This window comes from Scyliorhinus torazame, chromosome 30 (assembly GCF_047496885.1).
Source record: "Scyliorhinus torazame isolate Kashiwa2021f chromosome 30, sScyTor2.1, whole genome shotgun sequence".
Lineage (NCBI taxonomy): Eukaryota > Metazoa > Chordata > Chondrichthyes > Carcharhiniformes > Scyliorhinidae > Scyliorhinus > Scyliorhinus torazame.
The window spans coordinates 28,179,176-28,200,166 of record NC_092736.1 but is presented as its reverse complement, the minus strand read 5'-3'; the positions used below and the strand labels follow the sequence as shown (position 1 = coordinate 28,200,166).

The window sequence follows — 20,991 nt, the reverse complement described above, 5'->3', positions numbered from 1 at the left end:
GCTGCCTACGGCGCTGAGGACCCGAGTTCGATCCAGGCTCCGGGTCACTGTCCGTGTGGAGTTCGCACATTCTCCCCGTGTCTGCGTGGGTTTCAACCCCACAACCCAAACTTGTGCAGGATAGGTGGATTGGTCACGCTAAATTGTCCCGGAATTGGAAAAAAAAAAAAGAATTGGGTACTCTAAATTTTAAAAGCAGAGTGAAATGGCACAGCACCATCCACTGTTAATCTCCTCCGCCCAGTCTCTTCATGTTCAATGCCTATGGAGAAGGGGTTTCTCTGTTTGCTCTTGCTGCCCATGATATGCAATCTGTGAATCTGTCTGTAGCTCTGTGTCTTTCTATTTGAGTCCCTTTAGTCATTGCCATTATTCTGTTATATTCAGCATCTTGATTTTTGTTTTCAATTTTTCACCCCTGCCAAGGTCTCTGAGACCCGCTGACTTTTCCTCTGTTTTTGTACAAGATACTGTGCAGATTTTTGGCATCCACCAAATCCTGACTCCCCCTCTCCCCCCCTGAGCCAAAGGCACTGCTTCATGGTAGGTTGCCATATGGGCCTTCATTTAGTAGTTCCTTTCCCAAGCGGCCATTATGGGAAGGCCATGTTCGCCATTACAATGGTTTCCAAACCTTCTGATACCTGGAGTCAAGTCGAATGTTAAAAACCTGCTTGCATAGTGATGGCTAGCCTTTTAAAAACGTTGATTAATTCACAGGATGTGGGCTTTGCTGGCAAGGCCAGCCTTTGTTGCCCATCCCTAATTACCCTTGGGAAGGTGGGGATCAGCAGCCACCTTGAACCACTGTGATCCATGTTGCGTAGGGGCACCCACAGTGTTGCTCAGGAGAGCGATCCAGCATTTTGACCCAGTGACGATGCTGCCCTTGTGCTTCGAGGTGGTCGAGGTCGCTGGTTTTGAAGGTCCCGTTGAGGGAACCTTGGTGAGCTGCTGCAGTGCGTCTTGCAAATGGTGGATACCTCTGCCCCCGTGTGTTGGTTTTACGTGTAGCAGTTGGGGCTACACAGGTGGAGAAGGTAGTCAAGAAGGCATACGGCATGCTTGCCTTCATTGGCCGGGGCATTGAGTATAAGAATTGGCAAGTCATGTTGCAGCTGTATAGAACCTTAGTTAGGCCACACTTGGAGTATAGTGTTCAATTCTGGTCGCCACACTACCAGAAGGATGTGGAGGCTTTAGAGAGGGTGCAGAAGAGATTTACCAGAATGTTGCCTGGTATGGAGGGCATAAGCTATGAGGAGCGATTGAATAAACTCGGTTTGTTCTCACTGGAACGAAGGAGGTTGAGGGGCGACCTGATAGAGGTATACAAAATTATGAGGGGCATAGACAGAGTGGATAGTCAGAGGCTTTTCCCCAGGGTAGAGGGGTCAATTACTAGGGGGCATAGGTTTAAGGTGAGAGGGGCAAAGTTTAGAGTAGATGTACGAGGCAAGTTTTTTACGCAGAGGGTAGTGGGTGCCTGGAACTCACTACCGGAGGAGGTAGTGGAGGCAGGGACGATAGGGACATTTAAGGGGCATCTTGACAAATATATGAATAGGATGGGAATAGAAGGATATGGACCCAGGAAGTGTAGAAGATTGTAGTTTAGTCGGGCAGTATGGTCGGCACGGGCTTGGAGGGCCGAAGGGCCTGTTCCTGTGCTGTACATTTCTTTGTTCTTTGTTCTTTGAATGATGAAGGTGCGTGGTGGGGTACCAATCAAGCTGGGCTGCTTTGGCCTAGATGGTGTTGAGCTTGTTGAGTGTTGTTGGAGCTGCACTCATCCAGGCAAGTGGAGAGTATTCCATCACACTCCTGACTTGTGCCGTCTAGATGGTGAACAGGCTATGGGTGGTAGAAAGGTGAGTTACTCGCCACAGAATTCCCAGTCTCTGACCTGCCCTTGCAGCTAAAGTATTTGTATGACTGGTGCAGGATGTTGGTAATGCCATTGAAAGGCGAGGGGAGATAGTTAGATTCTCTCTGGTTGGAGATGGTCATTGCCTGTCACTTGTGTGGTGTGGATGTTATTTTCCATTTACCAACCCGAGCCTGAAAGTTATCCAGGTCTTACTACAAGTGGGCACCGACTGCTTTAGTATCTGAGGGGTCGTGAATGGTGCTGAACATTGTGCAAACATCCCCACTACTGACCTTACATGGCGGGAAGGTCATTGATGAAGCAGTTGAAGATTGTTGGGTCTGGGACACGACCTTGAGGAACTCCTGCAATGATGTCCTGGGATTGAGATGATTGACCTCCAGCAGCCACAACCACAGTGTGCCAAGTACGACTCCTAACCAGTGGAGAATCTTCCTCTGATTGACAGTTTTGCTGGGACTCCTTGATGCCACACTTACTCAAATGTTGTCTTCATATCAAGGGTAGTCACTCGCGCCTCACCTCTGGAGTCCAGCTCTGATGTCCATGTTTGGGCCAAGGCTGTGATGAAACCAAGGGCTGACTGGCCCTGGTGGAACCCAAACTGAGCATCAGTGAGCAGGTTACTGCTGAGTAAGTGCTGCTCGATAGTGCTGTCGAAGGCCCCTTCCATCAATTTGCTGATGACCGAGTGCAGAAGGCAGTAATTGGCAGTTTGAAAGTTGTCCCATTTAACACGGTTGTGGTGCCACACATGATGGAGGGAATCCTCAATGTATTCCTTAATGCAGCATGGTAGCCCAGTGGTTAGCACTGTTGCTTCACAGCTCCAGGGTCCCAGGTTTGATTCCCGACTTGGATCACTGTCTGTGCGGAGTCGGCACGTTCTCCCTGTGAGTGCGTGGGTTTCCTCCGGGTGCTCCGGTTTCCTCCCACAAGTCACGAAAGACATTCTGAATTCTCCCTCGGTGTACCCGAACAGGTGCCAGAACGTGGCGACTAGGGGCTTTCACAGTAACTACATTGCAGTGTTCATGTAAGTCTACTTGTGACAATAAAGGTTTTTATTATTATTATTATGCTGCTGACCAACAAAAAGCTACCAATTTCAGTTTTGAAATTTTCAATTGATCCCCAGCCTCGACAAATTCTAGATTTTTATTTGTTTCGTCACAGGATCAGGGGATTGTTGCCGTTTATTGGCCATCTGTACTTGCCACAACCAGTTGCTCGGCAGTTACATGTCAACCATTTTGTTTAGGCTCTGGCGTCCAGTGTAGGCCTGATTGTAAGGACAGCAAATTCCCTGCCCTTGAACCATGTCAGTGAACCAGATGGTATTTTAGAACAATCCAGTTGTTTATGGCCAACATTACTGGTACTAGCTTTTTTTTTTGAGTTTCAGATTTAACTGGATTTAACTTCCCCAGCTGTTATGGTGAGATTCAAACTCGTGCCTCTGGGCTTTTAGTCCACCCCCTCTGGTTTACTAGCCCAGTAGCATTACTACTGTCATATCGTTTGTGTAAAGATCTATTTCCTCACATCATCCCTGAACATTCAAGCTCAAATTTTAAGATTAAACCCCTTGTTTTGGACTCCCCACCAGAGAAAATAATTTTTCACTACCCACCAATATGGATCCTTTATTGATATTCACTCTCTCCCCCCACCCCCCCATTCCCTCTCTTTCCCCCCCCCCCCCCATTCTCTCGCCTTCCCCCCCCCCCCATTCCCACGCACTCCCCACTCTCACCCCCACCCACTCTTGCCCCCCCCACTCTCTTGCCCCCCCCCCCCACTCTCACCCCCCCCCCCCCCCCCCCATTGGATTGGATTGGATTTGTTTATTGTCACTTGTACCGAGGTACAGTGAAAAGTATTTTTCTGCGAGCAGCTCAACACATCATTAAGTACATGCGAAGAAAAGGGAATAAAAGAAAATACATAATAGGGCAACACAACATATACAATGTAATCACAACATATACAATGTAATGTATACCACCACCACCACTCATTCTCGCCACCCCCCTCCCCCCCAACATTCTGCCACCCGCAGTCTGGCCCCCACTCTCGGCCACCCCCGCCCACACCGCTGTCACTCTCAGCCCACCCCCAACTCCACCCTCCCACTCTCGTCCGCCCCTCTCATTTCATTCTCGCCCCCCCTCACTCTCTCTCCGCCTCCCCCCCCATTGCAGAGGTTCATGCGAACTCGATGGTCATCATCACTCCCGCGGCCTGGAAGAAATTGCGATTGGTTTTCTTTCGAGAACCAAGTGAATGGGGAAAGTATTGGGGATGATATGGCCATATGTCAGCCTGGGACCCACTTTGCGTCAGCAAATAGGAAGGGGCTGTGAAGCACGGTAGCACAGTGGTTAGCACAGTTGCTTCACAGCACCAGGGTCCCAGGTTCAATCCCCGGCTTGGGTCACTGTCTGTGCGGAGTCTGCACGCCCCCCCCCCCCCCGCCCCCCTCAGGAGGAGTGCCACCTGATCGAGTGCCTCCACCAAGAGTTAACTTTGTTTCGAGGTGCTTACTACCCCACCTACACTCAAACCGCTGCCAGAGGTCAGGAGGACAACAACGATTTTGTGTGCAAAATATACTGCTCAAGTATTTTCACTTCCTTTCGTGATTGAGATGCCGAGTGATTAAATGGGCAACGATTAGCGAATTGGTTACTCTTTTAAAAGTATCATTGACAGAAATCCTGATTCAAGCACATCTATCTTGGCTGGAGTGTGTTTGGTTGTTCATCTCGAGAATCTGCATCGGTGCAAAATTTCTTGCGTGTTATGTATTCCGTCCGGCTGGAGAGATGACGGCTGCTGATAATTCAGGGCTTGCAATCCGAGAGTAGGGCGGCAGTGATGTGGCAGCTGACAGGGATTCTTCAAGGTGCCTTCACTGTCTAGTCTGTATGTAAATCTAGCCGCAATTCATCTTCAAAGCTTGGCTATTTAAACCAGTCAGCAGATGGTGCTCACTCAGCCCATCCAGAGCGCCAGCTTCTCTGGCACAACTAAGCAGCGATGAATAGCAACTGATGCCTCATGCATTTTATGCTCTAATGGGCCATGAGGACCACCATTATTGGGGCACTGGGCAGAGGGAAGTCAGGAAACGCATTTTTTACATTCAAAGTTTAAATATTTCCCTAGTGGGCTGTGGATGTTGCGGGGCCGTTGGAACTTTTCCAGACTCAATCGTAAAGTAGATTTGAGGAGCAAGGCCGGCTGTGACCTAATTGGACGGCAGCTGCACCAGCTTTGAGGGGCCGAACGGCCCTGTCCCGTTCGTGCGATCTCCAGCTCTCTCTCACCAATCAGTCCAGATTAAGGTGCGAGAATATCCATCAAGTGATTCAGATAAGACCCGAGGTGAACGATATACCAGACAGCGCCTGACCACCAGAATTGCTAATAGCGCACGGCAGCACAGTGGTTACCCCTGTTGCTTCGCAGCTCCAAGGTCCCAGGTTCGATTCCCGGCTTGGGTCACTGTCTGTGCGGAGTCTGCACGTTCTCCCCGTGTCTGCGCGGGTTTCCTCCGGGGGCTCCGGTTTCCTCCCACAAGTCCTGAAAGACGTGCTGTTGGATAATTTGGACATTCTGAATTCACCCTCAGTGTACCCGAACAGGCGGTGGATTGTGGCGACTAGGGGCTTTACAGTAACTTCATTGCAGTGTTAATGTAATAAAGATTATTGTTATTAATAATAAGCCAGAACGAATTCTGCGGGAGGGCACAATTGGTAACGGCACTCGGCTTGTTTGAGCTGCTGTCAGACTGGACTTTAAAATCTTATACTGCATCATGTGCAGAGAAGCCGGGGTTTTAAACAATTTTATTCATAGGATTTGGTGTCGCTGGCCACATTCCCATTTATTGCTGCCACCTTGCACTGCTGCAGTCCATCTGGTGTAGCTACACCCCACACTGCTGTGAGGGAGGGAGTTCCAGGATATTGGCCAAGTGACAGTGGAGGAACTTGTCCTCTTCCTAATTTCCCCCATGTACCGATGCCCTATGTTCAAAAAGCCAAGTGTATTTTGATTTCCCATTAAACGTCCAACTTTTTAAGATTTGGTGTCCTTGTTCTTGTTCCTTATCCCTCAATAGTTTATCTGTATTTATTCATCATTTTAAATATCTTGATCAGATCACCCTCTCTTTTTATTCAAGGGTATACAATCTAAGTTTAAATGGTCCTCCTAATTTAACCCCAAAGCCTTGGATAAGGGAGTTTTAGTCTCCCAAAAGCCCTGTGCTTCCATATCTAAACAATGTCATTATCCAGCCATTTTTATGGAGCAAAGAATTTAGTGAATAGGACTCCCTGTTTGTTCTCCTCTGCGTGCATGGTTTGCATGCAGTGACTCTATGGTTATAGGTCTTTTCCAGACCTAGCATCTTGATGTATTGCTGCAAGCGGATGCTTGGCTTCCCAAGCTTTCATTCAAGCCTTGGATACGTTGGCTCAGCTGTGTAGCAGATACTTGGTGCAGTCCAACTACATGCCTAACAAAAGCTCCAGCCGCAACACAGGCACAACGAAACACACATTGTTTCGGATAAGCTAGCAGAAGCTATTTCTACCATCAAAGTCATGAATCTTTGGCCTAGATTTTTGTGGGCTCGTGGGGACTCTTCCACCTGTCCAAAATGGCGGCAGGAACCCGGATTCGGAGGTGCTGCCCCCATTTCCGACAGATCCTATTGTCACTCATAGGGAGACGGTGGGGGAGGGAGGCACTACATGGGAGAAACCTGAACTCAGCGGAACCATTTGAATTCCGTGTAGAACTCAAACGGATCCCATTTTCACTGGAGTGAGAGTCCACAATGAGAGAGTTACGATTTCTTTTAGAGTGGATGAACGTGCTCATATAGGGCAGACGAGGACTGTGGAACTGTCAAGTTATTTAAATAGCCTGCCCTTTAAACATTGGGAAACATGTCTGTGTCTGAGTAGAAAAAAGTATTTGTTTGCAGTTTCAATGGGTGTTTGTTGACATAACCCTATATGCTATCATTATAGCATTATTACTGCTTGACTGCCTCCAGAACCTATCATCACAGTGGTGGACTATAAACTCCACAGTTTGATTGACAGCTCCAAGAGATTATTAAAGGTTTAACTGCCTTTGATATGGGGTTATGAATACGAATGTTTGTTTTCATAAGGGATTAATCATTTGAGGGAATTTAAATGCAACGAATACTTTCATGAGCGAGATTTTTTTCATTATGGTAAACTCTGTGGTAGATACTTGGACCTTTATTTTATTTCATCTCGGTGTGGCTCCTAAGGCATGCCTTTGGTGAATACTGGGTGAGTTGCCACGGAGGGTGTAAGGTTAAAGGGGGTGGATGAGGGCCATTAGTTGGCATGTGTTGACGTGACATTGGCATGGGGTTCTAAGGGTCTATGGATGCGTTCATAAATTGGCATGTATTGTTACTAAGATGGCATAGGGGCCATGTGAGTTGGCATGCATGGGCATGAGGAGTGAGTGGGGAGGGGGGAATGTTGAAGGGTGAAGGCCGAATATTGAACAAAACAACTGGGACAAAGTCCCAAAAAACCAAGACGGGCCTGTTAACCATCTCGCATCGGTGTCGGCAGCCCCTGTGGTTGTTTCTGACCTGCGTCCGGAGGCGGCAGATCCAACTCTCCTGCCCCTCTTCCTGGAGGCGGGTGTATCGAGCCAGATGATTTCCCGACTCTGATCATCTGCCTCGGGAACAAAATACAACATGCCCTAGTTTCCATTTTACCGGAAGGCATAAGGATGCCAATGAAAGATTATTTCGGGGCCTGATAATTGGAGCTTTCTTTTTTTTTTAAAAATGGACAATCCCAAGGCTTTTTAGGCAAACAGCTCAGCTGGAACTGCTGAACCAGTGCGTCACCCTGCTCCAACCATTAATAATGTTCAGGACCTTGCGCCGCAGATCTCTCGTATGAAGACTTTAGACAGTTGAGTATATTACATGGCAAACACTTTTTTGAGAGCTTCCCTCAATTGATGGCGTTAATAGACAACGTTTTTACGGTTGAGATATCCTTCGGGAGTGAAATATCTATTCTGAGCTCGGTTGCAGCAAGAAACTCCCAGGACGACACTTTGGGGATGAATCAGAACTTTGCTGAAAGATCAACCGTATCCACTGACTCATGATAGAGATGGGGAAGGAGACCTTTGGGGAGATGGTGGTGTCGTGGTAGTGTCAGTAATCCAGAGGTAATCAGTAAATAAAGCCAATCTCAGCAATGATGACAATGGAAACTTTCATCCACTGTCGTAAAAAACCCATCTGGTTCACTATTGTCCTTCAGGGAAGGAAATCCGCAGTCCTTAACCCGGTCTGGCCTACGCGCGAGTCCAGACCCAGAACAATGTGGTTGACTCTGAATTGTCCCTCTGAAATGGCCTAGTAAGCCACTCCGTTTCAAGGGCAATTGTATTGTGTGTTGGATTTAGCAGCCCTTTCAGAACCCATGGAACGGGAGTGGAAGCAAGTCACCCTCGGTCCCGAGGGACTGCCGAAGACGAGGTGGGAAATGGGTATAGTGCAGAAGCACGATGGAGCAATCGATTTGAACCAAAGATTAGCTCTGGCTCTCATGCACTTACCGACCATGCTACAGAGAAAGGCAATGAATATAGTCAGTCAGCACTGTATTGGATGTCACTTGTGGTTCAATGATCGCGCACTCACCTATGAGGAAGGTGGAGGGTTCCAATTCCATTAGAGGGTGAAATCCAGGCTGGCATTCCGATGTAGTACGTCTGCCCTTGAAGGACGTGCTGCCCTTGAAGGACGAAGGCACCTCTGCATACTGTTATGGGCGAGCATTTTTAGAACCCCAAAATGTATCATGGAGTTCAACCAACCTCTCCCTTTAATGGATTTGTTGCTTTTCTGAGCACACGGCTTTTTTCCCTAGGTGTGGTATTACAATTATGGACACGTGTGTTTTTAAACACAAAACACTGTTTATTCCATGAACTCAACTTAACGTCTTAAATAAACATTGGATCTCTTAACACCCCTTACTTCAAAGATAACTCAGAAAATATTGCAACAGTAAATAACTCCCTAAAATGTTCCTTCAAACTTCCAAGAGACTTAACACCTTTAAACAGTATCACATCAGGTTAAAGGATATATATATTTTCTGTAGAATGGCAGAGATATATTAGCTTGGGTGACTTCAACTCCAGCACCTTGCTTTCTTCATGCAGCTCTCTGGAAACCCACAGACACACCCACGCTGCTTTCTCAAACCTAGCTTTCTCCCTTCAAGCAGATCACAGCAAAACAGAACTTCTCAAGCTGCTGTCTCAAACTGGCTTTCTACTTTTAAACAGCTCTCAGCAAAACCAGCCAGGCACTTTTCAAACTGCAAAGCCACCCTGCAAAATGGCTGAACTGAGCTGAGCTCCACCCACTCTATGACATCACTGCTTTCTTAAAGGCACATTGCTTAAACATCCAGTTCTTAAAGGCTCTCTCGCATGACAATACAAACACATTAATTGCTACAGGTTGCACGGCAGGTTAGCAAGACCATAAGGAAATCTGAACAAGCGGTAGACTATTTCTAGAGGGATAAAATTGAAATATTGTGAAGTTATGCTGAACGTGTCTCAAACCTTCAGTTTAGACTGCACTTCGAATACACCGTTCAGTTCTGGCTGCCTTCCACCAAAAAGGGAATGAAGGCAGAGAAGATTTGCACAAGATTGACATCAGAAACACGGCATACAAATCAGCAAAGGACTGACAGGCCAGGCACCTTTTCTTTTTAAACAAAAAGGCTTGAGTGATGGTCTAATAGGGCTCTTTATAATGATGAAAGGTTTTAGTGGAGCGGATACAGGAAGAATGTTTCTGCTTGTGGGGAAGAGACCATCGATCTCACAGAGTCGCCACGAAATCCAATCGGGAATTCAGAAGAAACTTCCCAACCCAAAGAGTGGTGGGACTGTGGAACTCACTCCCGCAGGCAGCGGTTGAAGTGTGTAGCTTCGGCGCATTTAAGGGGAAACTGAACAAGCAGATGAGGCAGAAAGAAATAGAGGGTTAGGATGGTACATCTAGGTGGGAAAAGATTGGAGGAGGCTCGAGTGGAGCGTAAACACCAGCATGGACTTTGGGCCGAATGGCCTCTTTTCCATACTGTATGTATATTCTATTAAAGTACTTGGGGACATCCTGAAGTTGTGATATGAATAGGTTCTTTCCTTTTTTTCCACCTTGTTAATTATTTTACTGGGAGGACGGAAGGGCAGGTGATCCCACTCCTCAATGAGCGATCCTGCTATTAAACTGGTCCCCTGCTTGTCTCCGTCATTACCTGGCTTCAAGTTGAGGTACACAACAACAGCAATCGCCATGAATCGCCTCACCGTTCACTCTCACCGCTGATTGGTCAGGGCACTTTGCAGCGTCGACCCTGTGAGGGGGAGTTGCACAGAATGTGGAAGTGACGAGTTTCTCTTTGTGTGCCAGCCTTCTGGGACTCAACCATAGGGATGGAGCCATGAGCTGTGTCTTTTCGGTTGTGAAAGGCAAACAAGCCTTCCTTTTGGCATTACGCCCAATGGAGACCACTTTTTGAAGGCTGGCTGCTGCTGTATTGCAGAAAACTAGTTAAGAATAGTAATTTCTCCCTAATAGCAATGTAAAATTGCAGCACGGTAGCATTGTGGATTGCACAATTGCTTCACAGCTCCAGGGTCCCCGGTACAATTCCGGCTTGGGTTACTGTCTGTGCGGAGTCTGCACATCCTCCCCGTGTCTGCGTGGGTTTCCTCCGGGTGCTCCGGTTTCCTCCCACAGTCCAAAGAGGTGCAGGATCGATTACCCTTGGTGTCCAAAATTGCCCTTAGTGTTGGGTTGGGTTACTGGGTTATGGGGATAGGGTGGAGGTGTTGACCTTGGGTAGGGTGCTCTTTCCAAGAGCCGGTGCAGACTCGATGGGCCGAATGGCCTCCTTCTGCACTGTAAATTCTATGAATTCTATGAAAATTAAACAAAAAAGAGTTACATTTATAATAATAATCTTTATTGTTACAAGAGGGCTTACATTAACACTGCAATGAAGTTACTGTGAAAATCCCCTAGTCGCCACATTCCGGCGCCTGTTCAGATACACCGAGGGAGAATTCAAAATGTCCAATTCACCTAACAGCACGTCTTTCGGGACTTGTTGGAGGAAACCGAAGCACCCGGAGGAAACGCAAGCACACGCGGGGAGGATGTGCAGACTCGGGGAGAACGTGCAGACTCTGCACAGACAGGGGCCCAAGCCAGGAATCTAACCTGGAACCCTGGCGCTGCAAGCCATAGTGCTAACCACTGTGCTACCGGTATATATGCACTTTTCACAAACACAAAGTGCGTTACATCAATTAAGTATTTTAAGAGATTCTTCATGTACGCCCGCGGACCTCGGATCAACACCTCTGAGAATGCAGCACTGCGCCTGGAGTGTCAGCCAACGTCCTATTTTAGTCTCTATACAAAACGATGGGTGGTTACCAGCGGATTTGACCGATGGTGTTCAGTGCAGCTGTCCGATGTCTAGCACTCTCACCCAAATGGGCAATCTTTTACTTGTACTCGTAGCTCGAGTTACTTAATCGTAGTCCTGTTTTACTGGCGTGCTGCTCTCCATATTTCAGTGTTCGCTGTCATTATAATAGCAGAATTGTACCGTCTCTGATGGGCGAAACCAAGCTTGCGCATGAGACGATCATTTGTAAGCGAAAAATGTACATTTGAGTGATCAGAGTAAATGTTATTTAGTTGGCTGCCTTTGCCATGAAATCGGCACTTTCACATGGAGTGCGATGAGTCAGTCCTGACTCATGAATATTTGACAACCCCATGCTAACTTGCCAAATCCTCCCGTTGTTCCTTCAAAGTCAGCCGTTTTCATGAGTCAGTTGTTCTGATTAACACCTTCATTCCCTGACTTCTCTCTATGAAATCATCCATCATTCATGCTGGAATGGAGCAGCATTGCAATGGGGCAAAGAATCAGATCCACAACAATTTGCCTTTAGCCTAATAAAACATCACAAAACACTGATGTATTCCCGGGCAGACATAGCGTTAACCCAAAGAAGGAGCCATCGCACAAGTGACTACTTATTCGTTCAGGGGATGTGGGCGTCGCTGGGCTGGGCCAGCATTTGTTGCCCATCCCTAATTACCCTTGAACTGAGTGGCTTGCGAGGCCATTACAGAATGAGAAGAAGAGTCACCCACATTGCTGTGATTCTGGAGTCACATGAAGGCCAGGCCAGGTACAGATGGCAGATTTCCTTCCCTAAAGGACCAGATAGGTTTTTACGACCATCGTTTCATGGTCATCATTCGACTTTTAATTCCAGATTTGTATTGAATTCAAATTTCACCATCTGCCCTGGTGGGATTTGAACCCAGATCCCGAGAGCATGACCCTGGGTCTCTGGATTAGTAGTCCCGTGACAACACCACTATGCTTTGTTATAGAGGTTAATACAAACACAAATTAAGAGCAGGAAGAGGCTATTTGTCCCTCCCGTCTGCTCTGCCATTCAATAAGATCATGGCTGAACTAATTGTGCCTCAACATCAACTTTCCCGCCTACTCCTTATACCCTTCGATTCCCTTGTCAGTTAAGAATCTATCTATCATGTCTTGCAAATACTCATTGGAATTGCCTCCATCACTCTGCGGAAAAGAGTTCCACAGCCTCTCAACCCTTTGAGAGAGAGAAATTCTCCTCATCTCCATCTTAAATGGGAGACCATGTGTCCCCTGGTTCTTGTGTCTCCCACAAGGGGAGTTGCCCTTCCAGCGTCTATCCCGTCAGGCCCCTTCAGAATCTGTTATGTTTCGGTAAGATCGCCCCTCGGTCTTGTAAACCCCAGTGGGTACAGGCCCCACATGTCCAACCGTTTCCTTCTCTGAGCCGCCAATGCAGTGATGTCCTTTCTTAAATAAAGAATATCAAAACTTTACACCTTGAATCGAGAGAGGCTTGGAAATGGAATTCCAGAGCTTGTGGTCTAGAAAGCCAAAGGCACAGTCCCCTGCACTGGAGTAAAGGAATCACAGAGCTGTTAATCCACAGTAGGGAGGCCATCCAGCCCATTGTGTCGGCAACGGCCCTCCGAATCAGCAACTCACTTCGGGCTCATGCCTTTGTTACCTCTGGACTTGACGATTTCAATTCGCTCTTAATTGATCTCCCGATATTCCACCCTCTTACGTTTAAGGCTATCCAAGCTCAGCTGCCGGTGTCTTTACCTGCACCAGGTTCCATTCACCCACCTTCCTGTTATCAACGACCTACATTGTTTCCCGGTTAAGCTACATTTCCCAGGACTCAAGGGATTTAGTTACATGGAGAAATTGGACAGGCTCTGACTTTTTTCTTTGGAGCTTTGGCGACTGAGGGATGATGGTTTAGCACACTGGGCTAAATAGCTGGCTTTTAAAGCAGTCCAAGGCAGGCCAGCAGCACGGTTCAATTCCCGTACCGGCCTTCCCGAACAGGCGCTGGAATGTGGCGACTAGGGGCTTTTCACAGTAACTTCATTGAAGCCTACTTGTGACAATAAGCGATTTTCATTTCATCTTATAGAGGTGTATAAGATCATGAGAGGCATGGATAGGGTGAATGCACTCAGTCTTTTTCCCAGTGTTGGGGAATCGCGAACTAGAGGGCATAGGTTCAAGATAAGAGGGGAAAGAATTAATGGGAACCCGAGGAGCACCTTTTTTTACACCGAGGGCGGGACGTATGTGGAATGAGCTGCCAGAGGAAGTGGTTGAGGCATGGACATTGACAACATTTGAAAGGCATTTGGACAAATACATGGATAGGAAAGATTTAGAGTGTACGGGGCAAATGCAGGCAAATCGAGTTGGCTTAGATGGGTTTTTTTGGTTAGCATGGACTAGTTTGGGCTGAAGGGCCTGTGTCGCAGATTCTATGATTCTATACGCTGTCAGCTGCGGCTCAGCTGCCGGGACTCTTCTGGGTTTGAGTCTCACTCCTGGACTGGAGCACATGAATCAAGGCTGACACTCCAGCGTGGTACTGAGGGGAGCGCTGCACTCTGAGGGGCTGTCTTTTCAGATCAGACGAACTGAGCCCCATCTGCCCGCCCGGGCCGTGGCAGGGCAGGGCGGAGTCTGGGAATTCATTGGAAATGCATAGATTGGTAATTAGGCCTCTGCCAGGCTTTGCTACAGGTGAAGCTGGAGTTACCCCGTTCTCCAGCCTGGATTGCAGAATCTCAAAGCTGTGGAAATGCAAAATTGAAAATTCTATAAACACTTGGGTGTCGTCGCATATGGTGAAAGAGAAGCAGTTAAGGTTTCCGGTCGATGGTTTTTTTGAAACCTGAACAACGCAAACACTTGATCTAGCACCAGAATAGAAACCAGTGGAAATGAAGATACCATTCAGCGTACACTCGCTGCCGTTTGCTAAAAGTTGCCGTGACATTTTCCAATGACACTTCATCCTTACAAAGCATCATTAAACAATGGGCCCCAGATATCAAAACCCCCATGGTCACCATTATGGAAACCATGATGTGGAGATGCCGGCGTTGGACTGGGGTGAGCACAGTAAGAAGTCTTACAACACCAGGTTAAAGTCCAACAGGTTTGTTTCGAATCACTAGCTTTCGGAGCGCTGTTCCTTCCTCAGGTGAATGAAGAGGTGGGTTCCAGAAACATATATATATAGACAAAGTCAATGATGCAAGACGATACTTTGAACGTGAGTCTTTGCAGGCAATTAAGTCTTTACAGGTCCAGACGGAGCAACTGGAGAGAGGTTAATCACAGGTTAAAGAGGTGTGAATCGTCTAAAGCCAGGACATATGGTGGGATTTTGCAAGCCCAGGCCAGATGGTGAGGGGTGAATGTAATGCGACATGAATCCAAGGTCCCGGTTGAGGCCGCACTCGTGTGCGGAACTAGGCTGTAAGTTTTTGCTCGGCAGAACTGACTGACTGTTCCTCTAGTGCCACCTACCCCTACTCCAGCTCAATTATGTTGAATTTCGCCTGGCTCGTTTCCCTTAAATCCACTCGGTCAATTTTCCAGGAGGTAGATTGACTGATGCACGGTCATCTCAGGTGCGTGATTGCTCCTGGTTGCTGGTCGGATCCCCTGCTCAAGTTTCCTCTGCCTTGCATCCAGAAACACGAGGAAACACGTGGAAAGCTGCACTGCTCCAGTTCCTGTCTATTGCGCCGTCTCGACTTCCATTGCTCCATCATTGGTGGTCATGCCGTAAGTTTTAACTGGGCATCCTGCCAAACCTCTACCCCTCAATCTTTCCTCCTCTTCCATACGCTCCTTAAAGCCTCTAAACAGGCTTTTGATCACCTGTCGTGGTATCGTAACCAAAGAACTAGTCGCAGAAGCAGCCATTCAGCCCCTTGAGCCCGCCATTCAATACAATCACGGCTGATCTAATCTCGGCCTCAGCTCCATTTTCCTGCCCGTTCTCGATGACCCTCCACCAATTAAAAACCTATCCATCTGCTCTTCAAATTTGTTCAGTGGTCCGGCCTCCACGGAATTCCGCAGATTCACCGCCCTCTGAGTGAAAGAAACTTTAGCATCTGCCATGGTGGGAATCAAATCCAGGTCCCCAGAATAGTGCCCTGAATCTCTGGATTACTAGTCCAGAAACAATACCACCATTTTGTTTTTATCCATTCCTGGGATGTGGGCATCATTGGCTGGTCCAGCATTTGTTGCTCATCCCTGAGGGCAGTTAAGAGTCAACCACATTGCTGTGGGCCTGGATTCACATGTAGGCCAGACCGGGTAAGGACGGCAGATTTCCTTCCCTAAAGGACATTAGTGAACCAGGTGGGTTTTTGTGACAGTCGGCAATGGTTTCATGGTCGTCATTATAATAATAATCTTTATTGTAACAAGTAGGCTTACATTGCAATGAAGTTACTGTGAAAAGCCCCTCGTCGCCACATTCCGGCGCCTGTTCGGGTACACAGAGGGAGAATTCAGAATGCCCAATTCACCTAACAGCACGTCTTTCGGGACTTGTGGGAGGAAACCGGAGCACCCGGAGGAAACCCACGCAGACACGGGGAGAACATGCAGACTACGCACAGACAGTGATCCAAGCCGGGAATCGAACCTGGGACCCTGGCGCTGTGAAGCCACGGTGCTAACCACTGTGCTATCGTAGATTTTAATTCCAGATTATATTTTTAGCGAATTTTAGCCATTCAAGAGGGGGGAGCAAAAGACAAGTGGTAGTTGTAGGGGATTCTATAATTAGGGGGATTGATGGCATCCTTTGTAAGCCAGATCGAGAGTCCCGCATGGTATGTTGCCTGCCCAGTGCCAGGGTGAGGGACATCTCTGATCGGCTTGAAAGGATTTTGGCGAGGGAGGGGGAGGATCCAGTTGTTGTGGTCCACGTTGGGACTAACAACATAGGTCAGACTAGGAAAGAGGACCTGTTTGGGGATTATCAAACACTAGGGACTAAATTAAAGAACAGGTCCTCCAGGGTTATAATCTCTGGATTACTACCCGAGCCCGTGCCAATTGGCATAGGGTTGAGAAAATTAGGGAAGTTAACACGTGGCTAAAGGAGTGATGTGGGAAAGAGGGATTCCATTTCATGGGGCATTGGCATCAGTACTGGGGCAGGAGGGACCTGTACCGTTGGGACGGTCTTCACCTGAACCATTCTGGGACCAGTGTTCTAGCGAATAGGATAAATAGGTTGGTCACAAGGACTTTATAGAACATAGAACAATACAGCGCAGTACAGGCCCTTCGGCCCACGATGTTGCACCGAAACAAAAGCCATCTAACCTACACTATGCCATTATCATCCATATGTTTAGCCAATAAACTTTTAAATGCCCTCAATGTTGGCGAGTTCACTACTGTAGCAGATAGGGCATTCCACGGCCTCACTACTCTTTGCGTAAAGAACCTACCTCTAGGTCCTATATCATTAATCAATCCTATATCTATTACCCCTCAGTTTAAAGCTATGTCCCCTCGTGCCAGCCATTTCCATCCGCGGGAGAAGGCTCTCACTGTCCACCCTATCCAACCCCCTGATCATTTTGTATGCCTCTATTAAGTCTCCTCTTAACCTTCTTCTCTCCAACGAAAACAACCTCAAGTCCATCAGCCTTTCCTCATAAGATTTTCCCTCCATACCAGGCAACATCCTGGTAAATCTCCTCTGCACCCGCTCCAAAGCCTCCACGTCCTTCCTATAATGCGGTGACCAGAACTGTACGCAATACTCCAAATGCGGCCGTACCAGAGTTCTGTACAGCTGCAACATGACCTCCCGACTCCGGAACTCAATCCCTCTACCAATAAAGGCCAACACTCCATAGGCCTTCTTCACAACCCTATCAACCTGGGTGGCAACTTTCAGGGATCTATGTACATGGACACCTAGATCCCTCTGCTCATCCACACTTTCAAGAACTTTACCATTAGCCAAATATTCCTCTTTTCTGTTATTCCTTCCAAAGTGAATCACCTCACACTTCTCTACATTAAACTCCATTTGCCACCTCTCAGCCCAGCTCTGCAGCTTATCTATATCCCTCTGTAACCTGCTACATCCTTCCACACTATCGACAACACCACCGACTTTAGTATCGTCTGCAAATTTACTCACCCACCCTTCTGCGCCTTCCTCTAGGTCATTGATAAAAATGACAAACAGCAACGGCCCCAGAACAGATCCTTGTGGTACTCCACTTGTGACTGAGCTCCATTCTGAACATTTCCCATCAACCACCACCCTCTGTCTTCTTTCAGCTAGCCAATTTCTGATCCACATCTCTAAATCACCCTCAATCCCCAGCCTCCGTATTTTCTGCAATAGCCTACCGTGGGGAACCTTATCAAACGCTTTGCTGAAATCCATCCAACTGCTCTACCCTCGTCTACCTGTTCAGTCACCTTCTCAAAGAACTTTAAACTAGCAAGTTGGGGGGAAGGGAAGGGTAAAGCTATGGACAGTATAATGATTAATGGAGAGCAAGGCAGCAGGTTACGTGACAGGTTATTATGTAGAGATGTGGATTCAAAGACAAGGAAAATTAGGAGAAAGGGTAAGAGGAAAAATAATTAGCAAAAAGTTACTGATCAAGGTGTTAGGATTCATAACAGACATAAAAAACAGAATAAGTGTACTTTACCTGAATGCTCGTAGTATACGGAATAAGGTGAATGAGTTGATGGCACAAATCATCGTGAATGACTATGATTTAGTGGCCATTACTGAAACATGGTTAAAAGATGGTCACGACTGGGAGTTAAATATCCAAGGGTATCAGACTATACGAAAGGGTAGAATGGACGGTAAGGGCGGTGGTGTAGCTTTGTTGTTTAAGGATGGCATCCGGGCAATAGTAAGGGATGATATTGGTGCTATGGAGGACAAGGTTGAATCAATTTGGGTGGAAATCAGGAATAGTAAGGCGAAAAGGTCACTGATAGGAGTAGTCTATAGGCCACCAAATAGTAACAGGATGGTAGGGCAGGCAATAAGCAAAAAAATAACGGATGCATGTAGAAATGGTACAGCGGTTATCATGGGAGATTTTAATCTGCATGTCGATTGGTTTAACCAGGTTGGTAAAGGCAGCCTTGAGGAGGAGTTTATAGAATGTGTCCGGGATAATTTCCTGGAACAGTATGTAATGGAACCTACAAGGGAACAAGCAGTCCTAGATCTGGTCCTGTGTAATGAGGCAGGATTGATTAATGATCTCATAGTTCGGGATCCTCTTGGAAGGAGCGACCACAATATGGTGGAATTTAAAATACAGTTGGAGGATGACCAGGTAAAATCAAATACTAGTGTTTTGTGCTTAAACAAAGGCGATTACAATGGGATGAGAGAAGAACTAGCTAAGGTAGACTGGGAGCAAAGACTTCATGGTGAAGCAGTTGAGGAACAGTGGAGAACCTTCCGAGCGATCTTTCACAGTGTTCAGGAAAGGTTCATACCGACAAAAAAGAAAGACGGTAGAAAGGGGAAAAATCGACCGTGGATATCTAAGGAGGTGAGGGAGACTATCAAATTGAAGGAAAAAACATACAAAGTGGCAAAAATTAGTGGGAGACAGAGGACTGGGAAGTCTTTAGGGGACAACAGAAAGCTACTAAAAAAGCTATAAAGAAGAGTCAGGTAAACTATGAAAGTAAACTTGCTCAGAACATAAAAGCAGATAGTAAAAGCTTCTACAAATATATAAGACAAAAAAGAGTGGCTAAGGTAAATATTGGTCCTTTGGAAGATGAGAAGGGAGATTTAATATTAGGAGACGGGGAAATGGCTGAGGAGCTGAACAGGTTTGTTGGGTCAGTCTTCATAGTGGAAGACACAAATAACATGCCAGTGACTGATGGAAATAAGGATATGATAGGTGAGGACCTTGAGATGATTGTAATCACTAAGGAGGCAGCATTGGGCAAGCTAATGGGGCTAAAGGTAGACAAGTCTCCTGGCCCTGATCGGATGCATCCAAGAGTGTTAAAAGAGATGGCTAGGGAAATTGTAAACGCACTAGTGATAATTTATCAAAATTCACTAGACTCTGCGGTGGTCCCAGAGGATTGGAAAGTAGCAAACGTGACACCACTGTTTAAAAAAAGGAGGTCGGCAGAAAGCGGGTAATTATAGGCCGGTAAGCTTAACTTCGGTTGTAGGGAAAATGCTGGAATCTATCATTAAGGAGGAAATAGCGGGGCACCTGGAGGGAAATTGTCCCATTGGGCAGACGCAGCATGGGTTCATAAAGGGTAGGTCGTGTCTGACTAATTTGGTAGAATTCTTTGAGGACGTTACCAGTGCAGTAGATAACGGGGAGCCAATGGATGTGGTATATCTGGATTTCCAGAAAGCTTTTGACAAGGTGCCACACAAAAGGTTGCTGCATAAACTAAAGATGCATGGCATTGAGGGTAAAGTGGTAGCATGGGTAGAGGATTGGTTAACTAACAGAAAGTGGGGATAAATGGGTGTTTCTCTGGTTGGCAACCTGTAACTAGTGGGGTCCCTCAAGGATCAGTGTTGGGCCCGCAGTTGTTCACAATTTACATAGATGATTTGGAGTTGGGGACCAAGTGCAATGTGGCAAAGTTTGCAGACGACACTAAGATGAGTGGTAAAGCAAAAAGTGCAGAGGATACCGGAAGTCTGCAGAAGGATTTGGATAGGTTAGGTGAATGGGCTAGGGTCTGGCAGATGGAATTCAATGTTGCCAAGTGTGAGACTATCCATTTTGGGAGGAATAACAGCAGAATGGATTATTTTTTAAACGGTAAGATGTTAAAACATGCTGCTGTGCAGAGGGACCTGGGTGTGCTGGTGCACGAGTCGCAAAAAGTTGGTGTGCAGGTGCAGCAGGTGATTAAGAAGGCTAATCGAGTTTTGTCTTTCATTGCTAGAGGGATGGAGTTCAAGACTAGGGAGGTTATGCTGCAATTGTATAAGGTGTTGGTGAGGCCACATCTGGAGTATTGTGTTCAGTTTTGGTCTCCTTACCTGAGAAAGGACATATTGGCACTGAAGGGAGTGCAGAGGAGATTCACTAGGTTGATCCCAGAGTTGAGGGGATTAGATTATGACGAGAGGTTGAGTAGACTGGGACTGTACTCATTGGAGTTTAGAAGGATGCGGGGGGATCTTATTGAAACATATAAAATTATGAAGGGAATAGATAGGATAGATGCGGGCAGGTTGTTTCCACTGGTCGGGGGAAGCAGAACTAGGGGGCATAGCTTCAAAATAAGGGGAAGTAGATTTAGGACCGAGTTTAGGAGGAACTTCTTCACCCGAAGGATTGTGAATCTCTGGAATTCCTTGCCCAGTGAAGCAGTAGAGGCTCCTTCATTAAATGTTTTTAAGAAAAAGATAGATACCTTTCTAAAGAATAAAGGGATTCGGGGATATGGTGTATGGGCCGGAGAGTGGAGCTGAGTCCACAAAGATCAGCCATGATCTCCTTGAATGGTGGAGCAGGCTCGAGGGGCCAGATG

General features: G+C 46.9%; 1 protein-coding gene across 4 annotated transcripts in view; it reads left to right on the top strand.

Moving 5' to 3' along the window:
- Positions 1 to 20,991, top strand: part of sv2 (synaptic vesicle glycoprotein 2) — a 151,526-nt gene that overhangs the window by 93,598 nt on the left and 36,937 nt on the right. The window lies entirely within an intron of this gene.